Source organism: Pseudophryne corroboree, chromosome 4 (assembly GCF_028390025.1).
Source record: "Pseudophryne corroboree isolate aPseCor3 chromosome 4, aPseCor3.hap2, whole genome shotgun sequence".
Classification (NCBI taxonomy): Eukaryota; Metazoa; Chordata; class Amphibia; order Anura; family Myobatrachidae; genus Pseudophryne; species Pseudophryne corroboree.
In genome coordinates, this window is record NC_086447.1 from 681,202,758 (window position 1) to 681,217,583 (window position 14,826).

Here is a 14,826-nt window from a genome sequence, read left to right on the forward strand (position 1 = left end):
GAGGTTCTTAGGGTTCGCCAATTATTACAGAAAGTTCATACGAGACTTTTCCACCATTGTGGCGCCTATCACTGCATTAACCAAGAAGGGTGCTAACCCGTCCAAGTGGTCTGAAGAAGCTACGCAAGCTTTTCATCTTCTAAAAAAACGTTTCATCTCTGCACCAGTTCTGAAACAGCCTGACACCGACTCTCCTTTCATCTTAGAGGTGGATGCCTCCTCCGTTGGAGTAGGAGCGGTATTATCCCAGAGGGCTAAAGATGGCCATCTACATCCCTGCAGTTTCTTCTCCCGGAAGTTCTCCCCAGCTGAGCGCAACTATGCCATTGGCGACCAGGAGTTGCTAGCCATCAAGCTCGCTCTTGAGGAGTGGAGATATCTGTTGGAGGGAGCTTCTCATTCAATCACAATACTTATCGACCACAAGAATCTTTTATACCTGAAAGGCTCACAATGTCTTAACCCCCGTCAGGCCAGATGGGCACTTTTCTTTTCCAGGTTTGACTTTAAACTCCAGTTCTGTCCGGGCTCGCAGAATCGCAAGGCTGATGCCCATTCCCGCTCTTGGGAGCAAAAAACGAGTCAGAGTCTTCAGACAAGCATCCTATTATTAATCCGTTGGCATTCTCCACGGTAGGGATGGACTCTACGCCCCCACCAGGGAAAAGTTTTGTGAAGCCGGTGTTAAGGAAGAAGCTCATGCATTGGGCTCATGCTTCCCGTTTTGCCGGACATACCGGCATTCAGAAAACCCTCGAGTTTATCTCTAGGTCCTACTGGTGGCCAACTCTGAAGAAGGACGTCAAGGAGTTTATTGCCTCTTGCCCAAAGTGTGCCCAACACAAAGTTCCTCGCCAGTCTCCTGCGGGACAACTGGTTTCATTATCTGTTCCCAGTCGACCATGGACCCATTTGTCGATGGACTTTGTTACAGATCTGCCTATATGCAACAAGTTTAATACCATCTGGGTGGTAGTTGACCGGTTCACCAAGATGGCACATTTCATACCCCTTACCGGTCTTCCGTCAGCTTCCAAGTTGGCTCAAGCCTTTATCCAAGAGATCTTTCGACTTCACGGTCTCCCTAAAGAAATCATCTCCAATCGTTGCGTACAATTTGTAGCCAAATTTTGGCGAAGTTTGTGTCAAGCCCTCCAAGTCAAGTTAAAGTTTTCCACAGCTTACCATCGTCAGACCAATGGTCAAACCGAGAGGGTGAATCAGGACTTGGAGGCCTTCCTCCGCATTTACGTGTCTTCCTCCCAGGATGACTGGGTTCAACTCCTTCCCTGGGCCGAGTTTAGCCACAACAATCAATACCATTCCTCATCCTCCTCAACACCATTCTTCATCAACTATGGATTTCACCCTAAGGTTCCAGAATTCCAACCGCTTCCAGCAACTTCTGTTCCAGCAGTGGATGTCACCTTGCGTCAGTTTTCAAACAACTGGAAGAATGTCCGCGCAGCCCTGCTTAAAGCCTCATTTAGGTATAAGAAGTTTGCCGATAGGAAGCGTAGAGCGGTTCCGGCTCTCAAGGTGGGTGATCGAGTATGGTTGTCCACGAAGAATTTGAGGTTGAGAGTTCCCAGCATGAAATTTGCTCCTCGTTACATCGGTCCTTTTAAAATTGAACAAGTCATCAATCCTGTTGCTTACAGACTCCAGTTACCTCCCTTCTTAAAAATACCCAGGACATTCCATGTTTCCTTGTTGAAACCGCTGATCCTGAATCGGTTTCATTCTGCACTTCCTCCAGCTCCTAAAGTTCAGACTCAACGGGGAGTCGAGTATGAGGTGGCCAAGATTCTGGACTCACGTTTCCGTTACGGTCAGTTGCAGTATCTTATTGACTGGAAGGGCTATGGTCCTGAAGAACGCTCTTGGACCAATGCGTCTGATGTCCATGCTCCTGCCTTGGTCCGGAATTTCCACTCGAAGTTTCCTCTAAAGCCTAAGAAGCGTCCTGGTGCCACTCCTAAAGGGGGGGGGGGGGTGTTGTCACGATCCGGGTATCTGGACGCCATTACCTGCCTTTCAGATGTCTCCTGAGGCTCGCTCAGCGTTCCAAGGCCGGATCTCATCTGTGTCCACATATTGCACATTCCTCCTGTCACGCTGAGATGCTGTCACAGCGGCGCCATGTTTGAATCCTGCATGGCGTCTCCCGGTATCCGCGGCCTCCGCCGCCGCTCCTGTGTTGTGGGTGCAGGTTGTCAGTGTGGTGTTCCATGCCTGCCGCGGCCTCCGTTGTCACCCACGAGTCTCGGCATGCGTTTGTCGGTCTGGCGTCTCCTGTCCTTTGTGGCCGGCGCCGCCATTGCAGTTGTGTTTCCGCGTGGTTTCCCAGGCCAGTTTTCCCTCCGGGTTCTGGCATGGGCGCAGCCATGTTGGATCTAATCACATGTCTCAGTTCCTCCAATCCACTGCCTCTGGAAATCTGCATAATTGCCCAGCCAATGCCTGCATTGCTGCAGGTATAAGTATCCTGTGCCTGGGCTAGGAAATCGTCAGTGCTTTGTTTGTCATACCTTGTTCCAGTCTCTCTCCTGTGGTTGTGTTTCCAGGTTCCAGCTCCTGTCTCCAGCATCCACCAAAGAGACCCGCACCTGCCTACCATCCTGCGGTGCAGCCTGACTCTGCAGTCCTCCGTGGCTGATCCAGTTTCCAGCTTCCAGCTATTTCATCTGCTTCCAGCAGTATCCAGTACCACCGGTAATCATCCTTCAATTCCTCTGTTTCCACGCTCCCTAGCATCTTACTATATTCACTCCGTGTTTCATCACCTGGCTGGTTCCACCCAGCATTCATTCAGTGACTTTATCATCTGGCTGATTCCATTCCGCATCCACTCCGTGTCTTACCACCTGGCTGGTTCCATCCAGTAATTACAACAGCTGATTCAAGTTACCAACTTCATCTGTTCCATCTACTGGCATGTTCCTTGGATATCTTCACTACTACAGCCAGGCCTGGTAAGGTTATTCCCTCTAAGGACTGTAACAGCTGTTCTTACCTACCAGTGTCCTGTGTAACCATTTCATGGTCAGAGTGCTCCAGGAATCATATTATTTATTATTGCCATTATTTACCTTGAATGCTGTTTGTTTACACGGAGTCTGTTAATAAACTTTTATTTTGACTTTTACCTGGTTGTCATGGTCACACCTTCGGGTTTCCTTTTAACACTTACATGTCCAGGGGTCTGATTAAACCTCCCCGGTTTAAGTTCCTCTCAGCCCCTACAACTGAGGCGTTCTCCTGTCAGCCAAAACCCTCAGTTGTGACATTAAGAATGCAATCCTGGTACAGTACTGCTGGGAAAAGTATAAAAATGGGGGGATAAGGGTACCGGCGACTTGTGTTGTTTAAAATGTAATGGCTAAAATTGGATTTAAAAGCCAAAAAATATATAATAATACAAACGAGCTTTAATATCACATAAAAGCGGATCACAACATAAAACGTACTTCAAAGGGTCTTCTTTGAAGAAGTCAGTTGTGACGAAAAGCGTTGGGCTCCCTGTAGTGACTCCCTTGCCTATTTTTAAAAGATAAGTCAGAATTCCTTACCTCTTACAAATACCTTTTATGTTTATATGTTTTTATTAATATTTTGAAGTACGTTTTATGTTGTGATCCGCTTTTATGTGATATTAAAGCTCGTTTGTATTATTATATATTTTTGGGCTTTTAAATCTAATTTTAGCCATTGCATTTTAAACAACACAAGTCGCCGGTACCCTTATCCCCCCATTTATATATATATATATATATATATATATATACACACACAAATATTTACACCAATAAATAGCAGACCAGTTTTTCTTTTCCAAAATTGTTTATTCTAGAAAGAATAAAAAAAATTTGTTCAAGTTGTAAAACGTGTGTGCAAATCTTTTACATCTTTAATGAGATCCTCCCAATTATGAGGACATATGTGGTATAGTACAAAGGGGGTCATTCCGAACCGATCGCTTGCTGCAGTTTGTCGCAGCGCATCGATCGGGTCGGAACTGCGAATGCACTGCGGCACCGGCGCATGGCAGCTTTCGTTACCTAGCGATTGCCTCTAAGACAGCGGCAGTCGCTAGGCGGGAAGGCGCTGAATGGCGGCATTAAGCCCCGTTGGGGGGGCGGGCCGCGGCGGCTGCGAGACACGTCACGCAGCCGCTGCGGCCAGCGGGAGTGACAAGCAACTCCCGGCCAGCCACAGGGGCTGCAGTGGCCGGGAGTTACTCCTCAAATACAAAGGCATCGCCTCTGTGTGATGCTTTTGTGTTTGTGCGGGGGGGCCGGCACTGACATGCAGGGTGGACTAGCCCTGTGCTGGGCGTCCCCCTGCATGTCTGAGTTAACGATCGTAGCTGCTAAATTTAGCACAGCTACGATCAACTCGGAATGACCCCCAAAACCTTTTTAGTAGAGATGTGCACCGGAAATTTTTCGGGTTTTGGGTTTGGATTCGGTTCCGCGGCTGTGTTTTGGATTCAGACGCGTTTTGGCAAAACCTCCTGAAAATTTTTTGTCAGATTCGGGTGTGTTTTGGATTCGGGTGTTTTTTTTTCAAAAACCCCTCAAAAACAGCTTAAATCATAGAATGTGGTGGTAATTTTGATCCCATAGTATTATTAACCTCAATAACCATAATTTCCACTCATTTCCATTCTATTCTGAACACCTCACACCTCACAATATTATTTTTAGTCCTAAAATTTGCACCGAGGTCACTGGATGACTAAGAATAAAAATATAGTCCCCAAACAGCACATGATGCAAACAAAATAAGAGGTGCACCAAAGTCACTGGATGGCTAAGCTAAGCGACCCAAGTGGCCGGCACAAACACCTGGCCCATCTAGGAGTGGCACTGCAGTGTCAGACAGGATGGCACTTCAAAAAATAGTCCCCAAACAGCACATGATGCAAAGAAAAAAAGAGGTGCACCAAGGTCACTGGATGACTAAGCTAAGCGACCCAAGTGGCCGGCACAAACACCTGGCCCATCTAGGAGTGGCACTGCAGTGTCAGACAGGATGGCACTTAAAAAAAATAGTCCCCAAACAGCACATGATGCAAAGAAAAAAAGAGGTACACCAAGGTCGCTGGATGGCTAAGCTAAGCGACCCAAGTGGCCGGCACAAACACCTGGCCCATCTAGGAGTGGCACTGCAGTGTCAGACAGGATGGCACTTAAAAAAATAGTCCCCAAACAGCACATGATGCAAAGAAAAAAAGAGGTGCACCAAGGTCGCTGGATGGCTAAGCTAAGCGACCCAAGTGGGCGGCACAAACACCTGGCCCATCTAGGAGTGGCACTGCAGTGTCATACAGGATGGCACTTAAAAAAATAGTCCCCAAACAGCACATGATGCAAGAAAAGAGAAAAAGAGGTGCACTGTGGTCGCTGGATGGCTAAGCTAAGCGACACAAACACCTCAATATCATTATTATTGGTCCAAATCACTGGAAGAAAATGACAAAATCACAGGAATTATTTGTTCTTATCAATGGTATTATTGGTCCAAATCACTGGAAGAAAATGACAAAATCACAGGAATTATTTGTTCTTATCATTGGTATTATTGGTCCAAATCACTGGAAGAAAATGACAAAATCACAGGAATTATTCGTTCTAATCAATGGTATTATTGGTCCAAATCACTGGAAGAAAATTACAAAATCACAGGAATTATTCGTTCTAATCAATGGTATTATTGGTCCAAATCACTGGAAGAAAATGACAAAATCACAGGAATTATTCATTCTAATCAATGGTATTATTGGTCCAAATCACTGGAAGAAAATGACAAAATCACTGGAATTATGCATAAACATTTGTAGAAAGTAGCTGCTTTCTGATTACAGAAATGCTCAGAATCCACAATCCTTTCCAATAGGAAAAAGAAATTGAGAAACCGTTGTTTGAGAACGTTTGTTCTCTTTCCCTTACAAAGGAACAAACCACTTTCCAAGAAGACTGACGTTTTTGGGATTATGGAGACATAATGTTTTTGAATATAAATCCTAAAGCAGGTGGTGTATTAGAGCAAAAGAGTGCAAGAGACCAGCCATACAATTTCTGAAATATTATTACAAAATGTTACTGTATTTCATAAGCACTCTTTCCTAACTCTGCTAAGTACTGTTTGGTATACTGTATCTGGCTTCCATGAGGTAGTTGTCCATTATTTCAGCTTCCATTGACCTTTTTGAAACCGGTAGAAGTTATCGACTCTTTTTTTTTTTTTTATTTCCCCCTATTTTTAATGTTCTCCTGCATAGCCCAGTAAAATATTGCAATGTTAAGTATTGACTTGTGCCTTCTTGGGGACCACTTCTTCACCAAACCCAGCCAAATCTCATCCTAACCCTCTGTTCCACGTTCCCTATGTACCCCATCTGTGTCACCCATGTCTGTATACCCCTCCCCTTTAGATTGTAAACTCTCACGAGCAGGGCCCTCTTCCCTCATGTGCTTATCCTTTGTCTTACTTTAATAATCTTCAACTGTACCACATCCAGCAGTCTTCTGCCACCTGATACTTATTCCAGTGTCATCTGCTGATGTAACTATGTGTATTTACCCTGTACTTGTCCTATACTGTCATCAACTGTAAGTTGCTGTTTTCCTGTTTGATTATTTATGTACTCTGTAATTGGGTGCTGCGGAACCCTTGTGGCGCCATATAAATAAAGGATAATAATAATAATATAGGGTGTATAATCACCAGGTGTATCTCACACATCGCTCAGTACAGATTACAGGATGTATAATAATCAGTAATCACCAGTTGTATATAACACATGTCGCACAGTACAGTATATAGGATGTATAATCCCCAGGTGTATCTCACACATAGCTCAGTACAGATTACAGGATGTATAATAATCAGTAATCACCAGGTGTATAACACACGTTGCACAGTACAGTATACATACTGGTCACAACAATGCAGCAGATATTGAGCACTGATCAAGATACTAGAAGTGACACAGAGCTGCAAGCAACAGCAATGGCCTACTGTACTGTACTATATATGTATACTGCTGGTCACCAAAACGCTGCACTGTCCTACTATATACTGCACAGGTTCTCAAACTCGGTCCTCAGGACCCCACACAGTGCATGTTTTGCAGGTCTCCTCACAGAATCACAAGTGAAATAATTAACTCCACCTGCGGACCTTTTAAAATGTGTCTGTGAGTAATTAATACACCTGTGCAGCTGCTGAGTTACCTGCAAAACATGCACTGTGTGGGGTCCTGAAGACCGAGTTTGAGAACCTATGATATACTGCTCACAATAATGCAGCACAGATATGGAATGGATACTTGCAGTGACACAGAGCTGCAAGATACAGCAATGGCCTACTGTACAACTATATACTGTTGGTCACCAAAATGCTGCACTGTAATACTATATATCAGAGGTTCTCAAACTCGGTCCTCGGGGGCACACACAGTGCATGTTTTGCAGGTAACCCAGCAGGTGCACAGGTGTATTAATTACTCACTGACACATTTTAAAAGGTCCACAGGTGGAGCTAATTATTTCACTTGCGATTCTGTGAGGAGACCTGCAAAACATGCACTGTGTGTGCCCCCGAGGACCGAGCTTGAGAACCTCTGCTATATATACTGCTCACAAAAATGCAGCACAGATATGGAATGGATACTTGCAGTGACAGAGAGCTGCAAGATACAGCAATGGCCTACTGTTCAACTATATACTGTTGGTCACCAAAATGCTGCACTGTAATACTATATATACTGCTCACAAAAATGCAGCACAGATATGGAATGGATACTTGCAGTGACACAGAGCTGCAAGATACAGCAATGGCCTACTGTACAACTATATACTGTTGGTCACCAAAATGCTGCACTGTAATACTATATATACTGCTCACAAAAATGCAGCACAGATATGGAATAGATACTTGCAGTGACACAGAGCTACAAGATACAGCAATGGCCTACTGTACTGTACTACTATTATACTGGTGGTCCCCAGTCCCCACAATAAAGCACACTGAGCACAGATATTTGCAGCACACTGAGCACAGATATGGAGCATTTTCAGGCAAAGAACGTAGATATTTTCAGCACACTGAGCACAGATATTTGCAGCACACTGAGCACACTGAGATATTTGCAGCGCACTGAGCACAGATTTCTGAGCTTTTCAGGGAGAGAACGCAGCCACGTCCTTTCCGTTCAATCTCCAATGCACGAGTGAAAATGGCGGTGACACGCGGCTCTTTATAAAGAATACGAATCTCGCGAGAATCCGACAGCGGGATGATGACGTTCGGGTTAACCGAGCAAGGCGGGAAGATCCAAGGCTGCCTCGGAACCGTGTAAAATAGGTGAAGTTCGGGTGGGTTCAGATCTCAACGAACCGAACCCGCTCATCTCTACTTTTTAGGAATGACAGGCGCATTACACCCACTTTAGCCATAACATAAAAATGCTTTGGTATTGCAGTACAAAATAGTAGTTTTGCCGAAGGGCATGGTGTATCACAGGGATCTTAAACCTTTGCCCTGCAGCTGTTATGGAACTACAGTTCCCAGCATACCCATCCACATTTTAGATCTTAGCCCATGTTAAATGGTGGCAGAAAATGCTGGGAAGTGAAGTTCCATAACAGCTGCAGGACAAAGGTTGAAGACCCCTGTTCTACAGAAAAAAAAGTGCTGTGGTATTGCAGTGCAAAATACAAAAGAGATTATCATAAGGTCAAGGGCCAATATTTACTAAGAATTCGAGTTTGTCCGATTTGTGTTTTTTTTTCTAAGTCCAAATCCGGGAATTCACTAAGCACCAATCTCGGCAGTGTTTGGACTATTCGTAATGGTTTGATTTGCAAAGTTCCGAAATACGAATGAATAGACCATCGGTCAAACGCGGCTGATATTTCATACAATACGGGCATTCACTATTCATTCGTATTTGGGTGTTAGTTTCTGAGTGCTCAAGTGCGGGTCTGTTTTTTTTCTCGATTCGTTAAAAAAAGCAGCAAAAAAATAGACCTGCTTTTTCCAGTCGAGTTTGGATAACCATGCACGGATCAGTGAGATCTGTGCATTGTTATCTATGGGAAAGGGTATGTTTAGTGTAAAAACTGAAAAAAAAATTGCGTGGGGTCCCCCCTCCTAAGCATAACCAGCCTCGGTCTCTTTGAGCCGGTCCTGGTTGAAAAAATATGGTGAAAAAAATGACAGGGGTTCCCCCATATTTAATCAACCAGCACCGGGCTCTGCGCCTGGTCCTGATTCCAAAAATACGGGGGACAAAAAGCGTAGGGGTCTCCCGTATTTTTGAAACCAGCACCGGGCTCCACTAGCCAGGTACATAATGCCACAGCCGGGGGACACTTTTATACTGGTCCCTGCGGCCCTGGCATTACATAGCCAACTAGTCACCCCTCGCCGGAGTACCCTGGAGGAGTGGGAACCCCTTAAATCAAGGGGTCCCCCCCTCCAGCCACCCAAGGGCCAGGGGTGAAGCCCCACATGGCACAGATAAAATGTAGCGCCTATGCGCTCCATTGTAGCCAATGGTGGGAACTTTGCGGTCAGCGGTGAGGTTACTTTCGGTCAACCGCTGACCGCAAAGTTCCCACCATTGGCTACAATGGAGTGCATAGGCGCTACATTGTATCTGTGCCGTGTGCTGCCTGACAGACACTACAGGAGCACACAGCCAATCAGGAGAGTGCCACGATGTGGCGCTCCCTGATTGGCTGAAGGGACCCTCTTTGACAGGAGTCAGGGGGGGTCCTGGCAGTCGGGGAAAGGGGTCCCATGTGTAAACATGGGGCCCCTTTCAGTGCGTGGTCGGGTTTCCGTTTTATTATTTTGCCAAGTACGTGGATTATACAAAGAACAGAAGGTACACTGGATTATGTGAGTATAATTTTTTTCACAGGTACCCCTAGGATTCTACATGGAGAAGAGGACCGAGCCTCGTGGGAGCATAGGTAAGTATGTGTGTATGTTGGTGTGCATGTATGTAATAAAGTTGTACTGTCACGGTGTGTGTGTCCTGTTTTTATTGGGGTATTTTTTTAGTAGTAGTACTACAGGTACCAGCGGGCCCGGTTTTCCACCGCATGCTGGTACTTGTGGTTCTCCAAGTACCAGCTTGTGGGGGAGGCTTGCTGGGACTTGTAGTACTGCTACTAAAAACAATATTCACAATTTCTCACAAGGCTATCAGCCCCCCATCCGCCGCCCTTGGATGAGGGGGACAGCCTCGGGCTTCACCCCTGGCCCTTGGGTGGCTGGAGGGGGGGGGACCCCTTGATTGAAGGGGTCCCCACTCCTCCAGGGTACCCCGGCCAGGGGTGACTAGTTGGGGTTTTAATGGCACGGCCGCAGGGACCGATATCAAAGTGTCCCCCGGCTGTGGCATTATCTCCCCAGCTAGTGGAGCCCGGTGCTGGTTTCAAAAATGCGGGGGACCCCTACGCTTTTTGTCCCCCGTATTTTTGGAACCAGGCGCAGAGCCCGGTGCTGGTTGATTAAATATGGGGGAACCCCTGTCATTTTTTCCCCCATATTTTTTCAACCAGGACCGGCTCAAAGAGCCCGAGGCTGGTTATGCTTAGGAGGGGGGACCCCACGCAATTTTTTTTTCTGTTTTAACACTAAACAGACCCTTTCCCATAGATAACCATGCACAGATCTCACTGATCCGTGCATGGTTATCCAAACTCGACTGGAAAAAGCAGGTCTATTTTTTTGCTGCTTTTTTTAACGAATCGAAAAAAAACAGACCCGAACTTGAGCACTCAGAAACTAACACCCAAATACGAATGAATAGTGAATGCCCGTATTCTATGAAATAACAGCCGCGTTTGACCGATGGTCTATTAATTCGTATTTCTGAACGTTGTCATTCAAATCCTTACGAATAGACCAGACACTGCCGAGATTGGTGCTTAGTGAATTCCCGGATTGGGACTTAGAAAAAAAACCACAAATCGGACAAACTCGGATTTTTAGTAAATACTGGCCATTGTTCCAAAGGAGGTCCTCAGTGAGGAATACGAATTGCTACATTTTTAAATGATTGATGTTTTGCTGCTAAAGTATTTTTTAAAGTCACAGGATGTTTAGGTTTTCTTATAATTCTTAATAATGTGATTAAGGTTATTTTAATAAAATATATTAATACTTCTAGTGACAGCGCTTCTCTTTGTGGTTTTTATTATCATTTTGGTGTTTTTTGAGGCTCAGCACCTCGAATAAGTGAAGCTGCAGTCAGTATTAATATCATCATTGTCTCATAGCCAGTACACTAGCGCCCACTTATATTTCTTTGTGGATATGCCTAGCCTGCCTATAGCTAAGGCCGGCTCTGCACACTGCTATGATTGATATTGAGAGAGGCTTAGGGGGTCATTCTGAGTTGATTGTAGCTGTGCTAAATTTAGCACAGCTACGATCAGGCACTCAGACATGCGGGGGGACTCCCAGTACAGGGTTAGTCCGCCCGCATGTCAGTGCTGGACCCCCTACAGAAATGCAAAAGCAACGCACAGCGGCGATGCTTTTGCATTTGAGGAGTAACTCCCGGCCAGCGCAGCTCCTGCGGCTGGCCAGGAGAACCTCTTCGCTGCCCGGGTCGCAGCGGCTGCGTGTGGCGTCACACAGCCACCGCGGCCCGCCTCTCCCAACGGTCCGGCCACACCTGCGTTGGCTGGACTGCACCTCTTAAACAGCAGCTTAACGCCACCGTCCAGCCCCCTCCCTCCCAGTGACTGCCTCTGCCTGTCAATCAGGCAGAGGTGTTCGATAGGCAACGACGGCCTTCGGCCATCTGGCATGCGCCGGCGCACTTTGTTGTCGGCACCGTACTGACCCGATCGCACTGCTGCGATAAACTGCAGCATGCGATTGGGTCAGAATGACCCCCTTATGGAGGTTCCATGAAAAAATTCACTTTTTTCTTGATTATATTCCTGCCACCTCCTCAAATAATGGGGTATGGGTCATTAGGTCGACAAGATTTAGGTCGACAGTCATTAGGTTGACCCTATTGGTCGACATGCGCTAGGTCGAAATGGTCATTAGGTCGACATGGTCATTAAGTCGACATGAACAAGGTCGACATGGAAAAAGGTCGACATGAGGGTCTTTTATATTTTTTGGTGTCATTTTCTTTATAAAGTGATGGGGAACCCCAATTAGTGCACCGTGTCCCCTTGCATAGCTCACTTTGCTCGCCATGCTTCGGGCAAGGTGCCTCGCTGTGCTCGGCACAGGTTACAGTTCCCAGTTGTACTCCACGTGGATCGAAAAGTATGAAAAAGTTAACAAAAAAAAAAATGTATACAACTCATGTTGACTTTTTCCATGTCGACCTTGTTCATGTCGACCTAATGATCATGTCGACCTAATGCATGTCGACCAATAGTGGTTGACCTAATGACCGTAAGCCAAATAAACATTACTACATAGTCTATGGTCAGGCAGTTAGCCTTAATGTTTCATTATTTTTACCACTTTTCTCCAGCATTATTAGATTATTATTTTTTGTTTTTGTTTTACAGTATGTCTAATAACAAAAGAGAGATAAGGAAAGCCTTATCTCTCTTTTGCTATTAGACATACTGTAAAACAAAAAAAAACAAAAAATTATATTAGTGATGAGCGGGTTCGGTTTCTCGGAAACCGAACCCCCCCGAACTTCACCCTTTTTACACGGGTCCGAGCCATACTCGGATTCTCCCGTATGGCTCGGGTAACCCGAGCGCGCCCGAACGTCATCATCCCGCTGTCGGATTCTCGCGAGATTCGGATTCTATATAAGCAGCCGCGCGTCGCCGCCATTTTCACTCGTGCATTGGAAATGTTAGGGAGAGGACGTGGCTGGCATCCTCTCCGTTATTGTTGAACTTGATTGTGCTGTGCACTATTGCTTAATTGTGGGGAGGGCTGGGGAGCAGCTGTATAATATAGGAGGAGTACAGTGCAGAGTTTTGCTGATCAGTGACCACCAGTTATCCGTTCTCTGCCTGAAAAAAACGTTCCATATCTGTGCTCACAGTGTGCTGCATATATTTGTGCTCACACTGCTTAATTGTGGGGACTGGGGAGCAGCTGTATTATATAGCAGGAGTACAGTGCAGAGTTTTGCTGACAGTGACCACCAGTATACGTTGTCTGCCTGAAAAACACTCCATATCTGTGCTCAGTGTGCTGCTTTATTGTGGGGACTGGGGACCACCAGTGTAATATTATATAGGAGGCATACAGTGCAGAGTTTTGCTGACCAGTGACCACCAGTATATAATATATAGCATTACGGTACAGTAGGTAACTGCTGTACCAACTTCTGTGTCGTCATTAAGTATACTATCCATCTACATTCTATACCTGTGGTGCATTTTAGTTTTGCAGTTTGCTGACACAGTGACCACCAGTATACTATATATAGCAGTATGGTACGGAAGGCCACTGCTGTACCTACCTCTGTGTCGTCATTAAGTATACTATCCATCTACATAATTCTATACCTGTGGTGCATTTTAGTTTAGCAGTTTGCTGACACAGTGACCACCAGTATACTATATATAGTAGCAGTACGGTACGGAAGGCCACTGCTGTACCTACCTTTGTGTCGTCATTAAGTATACTATCCATCTACATGCTATACCTGTGGTGCATTTTAGTTTTGCAGTTTGCTGACACAGTGACCACCAGTATACTATATATAGCAGTACGGAAGGCCACTGCTGTACCTACCTCTGTGTCGTCATTAAGTATACTATCCATCTACATTCTATACCTGTGGTGCATTTTAGTTTTGCAGTTTGCTGACACAGTGACCACCAGTATACTATATATAGCAGTACGGAAGGCCACTGCTGTACCTACCTCTGTGTTGTCATTAAGTATACTATCCATCTACATTCTATACCTGTGGTGCATTTTAGTTTTGCAGTTTGCTGACACAGTGACCACCAGTATACTATATATAGCAGTACGGAAGGCCACTGCTGTACCTACCTCTGTGTCGTCATTAAGTACACTATCCATCTACATTCTATACCTGTGGTGCATTTTAGTTTTGCAGTTTGCTGACACAGTGATCACCAGTATACTATATATAGCAGTACGGTATGGAAGGCCACTGCTGTACCTAACTCTGTGTCATCATTAAGTATACTATCTATCTACATTCTTTACCTGTGGTGCATTTTAGTTTTGCAGTTTGCTGACACAGTGACCACCAGTATATATAGCAGTACGGTACGGAAGGCCACTGCTCTACCTACCTCTGTGTCATCAAGTATACTATCCATCCATACCTGTGGTGCATTTCAGTTGTGCGCAGTATATATAGTAGTAGGCCATTGCTATTGATACTGGCATATAATTCCACACATTAAAAAATGGAGAACAAAAATGAGGAGGTTAAAATAGGGAAAGATCAAGATCCACTTCCACCTCGTGCTGAAGCTGCTGCCACTTGTCATGGCCGAGACGATGAAATGCCATCAACGTCGTCTGCCAAGGCCGATGCCCAATGTCATAGTAGAGAGCCTGTAAAATCCAAAAAACAAAAGTTCAGTAAAATGACCCAAAAATCTAAATTAAAAGCGTCTGAGGAGAAGCGTAAACTTGCCAATATGCCATTTACGACACGGAGTGGCAAGGAACGGCTGAGGCCCTGGCCTATGTTCATGGCTAGTGGTTCAGCTTCACATGAGGATGGAAGCACTCATCCTCTCGCTAGAAAAATGAAAAGACTTAAGCTGGCAAAAGCACAGCAAAGAACTGTGCGTTCTTCTAAATCACAAATCCCCA